The 3,135-nt window shown below is 46.1% G+C and overlaps 1 pseudogene; it reads left to right on the forward strand.

Annotated features, from left to right (window-relative positions):
- The first annotated feature begins 1,435 nt into the window (after window positions 1–1,435).
- Window positions 1,436–2,902, forward strand: LOC132226448 (ferritin light chain-like; annotated as a pseudogene).
- The last annotated feature ends 233 nt before the right edge of the window (window positions 2,903–3,135 follow it).

Here is a 3,135-nt window from a genome sequence, read left to right on the forward strand (position 1 = left end):
AGGACTGTGGAGAAGAAAGTAAAGTAAAAGGATTGAGAGTGTTGCTAGGTAGAAAAACAACTCACAATTTTACATGGTGTGATGAGCCTTATCAAGAAGGTGAGATTTGCCAAACCGGTTTGGCTCAGTGGATAGAGCGTCGGCCTGTGGACTGAAAGGTCCCAGGTTCGATTCCGGTCAAGGGCATTTACCTTGGTTGCGGGCACATCCCCAGTAGGAGGTGTGCAGGAGGCAGCTGGTTGATGTTTCTCTCTCATTGATGTTTCTAACTCTCTATCCCTCTCCCTTCCTCTCTGTAAAAAAATCAATAAAATATATTTAAAAAAAAAAAAAAGGTGAGATTTGTGCAAAGCCATAAAGGAGGAGAGGGAGTTAGCTAAGAAAGAGCTGGAGGAAGAGCATTCAGGCATATGGAACAGCTAGAGCAAAAGCTATAAGCCTGGCATATTTGAGGAACAAGGAGGCTAGAATGGCTAGAGCAGAATGAGGAAGAGGGAGAGAAGCAGGGAATGCAGCTGAAGGGTCCGATCAGGTTGCAGTTTGTAGGCCTTTGCAAGGATTATGGCTTTTACCCCAAAGAAACAGGAGTCATCACAGGGTTTTAGCAAAGAAGTCACATGATTTTACTTACCTTCTGAGAATATTCTGGATGTTGAATTGCAAGTAGACTGTTAAGAGTCAAGTGTGGAAACTGGGAATCCTGTTAGCAGGCTATTGCAATGCTCCAAACAAGAAATGATGGTTATTTGTGACTAGGTAATAGGAGTAGAGGTGGTGAGAAGTGGCTAATTTTGGATATATCTTAAATCTAGAACCAAATCTTGCTCACACATTGGATGTATTGAATGAGAAAGGTTAAAGTCAAAGATAATTCTAAGGTTTTTGGCCTGAGAAATTGGTAGGGTGGAGTTACCATTGATCATGATGAGGAAGGGGTGCTGGGAATATCAAGTTTAGTTTTGGCTAAATTGAGTTTGACATGAATATAAACATTTAAGGGGACATGCTCAGTAGGCAGTTGGATATGTGATTTTGGTGTTTGCAAGGGAGTTCTGGATTTAAAATAAACATTTGAGAGCTATAGGAATGTAGACAGTATTTAAAGCCATGAGACTCAGTGAGATCATTAAGATAGCAAAGGTAGACAGGGAAGAGAAGAGGGACAAGGACTGAACCCTGGGTGTTCAATATTAAGGGCTTACATAGAAGAGCAAAATCTAGCAAAGGACACAGATGAGTCACTGGTGATCTAGAAGAAAAATACGAAGAGTGTGATGTACTGGTAGGCAAGTGAAGAGAGTAGTTTAAGAAGGAAACAGTGAGGAACTATATACAATTTCACTATAGGTCAAGTAAGAACAGGACTAAGAACTGAACATTGATTAAGAATGTGGAGGTCATTGGTGACTGAATAAGAGCAGTTTTGAGCAGTGCACTCGGAGGTCCCGGATCTGTCTCTTGCTTCAACAGTGTTTGGACAAAACAGACCCAGGGACGCCCCTTCTTCCAGCCTCCAACCACTCTCCTGCGTCTCATCCAGTCACCACCTTCAGGACCACCTCTGGGACCAGCCAACACACCAGTTTTTTTTCTACCTTAACTCCTTATTGCCCAACAACCATGAGCTCCCAAATTTGTCAGAATTATTCCATCGAGGTGAAGGCTGCGGTCAGTCACCTGGCCAACCTGCATCTTCGGGCCTCCACACCTACCTCTCTCTGGGCTACTATTTCGACCTTGACAATGTGGCTCTCGAGGGTGTGGGCCACTTCTTCCACAAGTTGGCAGACAAGAAGCGTGAGGGCACTGAGCATCTCTTAAAGTTGCAAAACAAGTGTGGCACCCGCATTCTCTTCCAGGACGTGCAGAAACCTCCCCAAGATGACTGGGGCAAAACTCACGATGCTGCCCTGACTGGTTTGGCTCAGTGAATAGAGCATCAGCCTTTGGACTAAAGGGTCCCAGGTTAGATTCCGGTCAAGGGCATGTACCTTGGTTGCGGGCACATCCCCAGTGGGGAGTGTGCAGGAGGCAGCTGAATCGACGTTTCTCTCTCATCGATGTTTCTAACTCTCTATCCCACTCTACAGGAGTCCATTTATTGTCTTCACTAACTGAGTATAAACAGAGACCCCCCAAAGTTAGTAACCTTGAAGCCCTAGCAAAGGTCAGGGCTGTGTACCACCCAGTTAATCTAGCTACCACCCAGTTAATCTAGATAATGGTAGCTGAAGCAACCTCCCTACCTTTAGGCATGTAAATTGCCTAAGGGTCATGCTATGACCTAGTCTGTGTGTCATTGAAACCTCCTTACCCTAGGGCTACCCCAGACAAACCTCCTTACCTAGGGCTACCCCAGACAAACCTCCTTACCTAGGGCTACCCCAGATCAAATAAAAGGTTGGAGCGGCCTGAGCATCAGTGGAAGTTCCTCTCCTTGAGTTGGACTTGCCCGCCTGGCTCCCCAACATTTCCAAATTGTCTCTGTCTCTTTTCTCTCTCATTTGTGTGCGGCTCCTCTTTCAGATCCCGAACCCTAATCTACGCTGGACGTGGAGGGAAACATACGCAACACCACTCCCTTCCTTTCTGTAAAAAAATCAATAAAATACATTTAAAAAACAAACAAACAAAAACAAAGCAAAACCAAACCTCAGGATGCCTTGGAAGCCGCCCTGGCCTTGGAGAAGAACCTGAACCAGGCCCCTTTGGAGCTGTATGTCCTGGGTTCTGCCTGTGCAGACCCTCATCTCTGTGACTTCCTGGAAAACCACTTCCTGGATGAAGAGGTGAAACTGATCTAGAAGATGGGCGACCCCCTGACTAACATCTGCAGGCTGGCCGTGCCCCAAGCTGGGCTGGGCGAGTATCTCTTCAAAGGCTCACCCTCAAGCACGACTAGGAGCCCTTGGAGCCCAGAGGCCTTTCAGAGGCCCCTCTGCATCCCCCTGGTGTCTCTTTTACCTGAGCCTCTTCCTGAAACTACTAGCCATTCTTTTAACCACCCTGGAGCCCTTTCCCATGCATTGGAGTGGAGTGGTGGTGGATGCTTACTGGCATAGTTTTAAGAGATAGTGAGAAGAGAGGAATGACAGAGAATATAGATAACTCTTTCAAGGAGACTTGCTATACAGG

This window comes from Myotis daubentonii, chromosome 2 (genome assembly GCF_963259705.1).
Source record: "Myotis daubentonii chromosome 2, mMyoDau2.1, whole genome shotgun sequence".
Lineage (NCBI taxonomy): Eukaryota > Metazoa > Chordata > Mammalia > Chiroptera > Vespertilionidae > Myotis > Myotis daubentonii.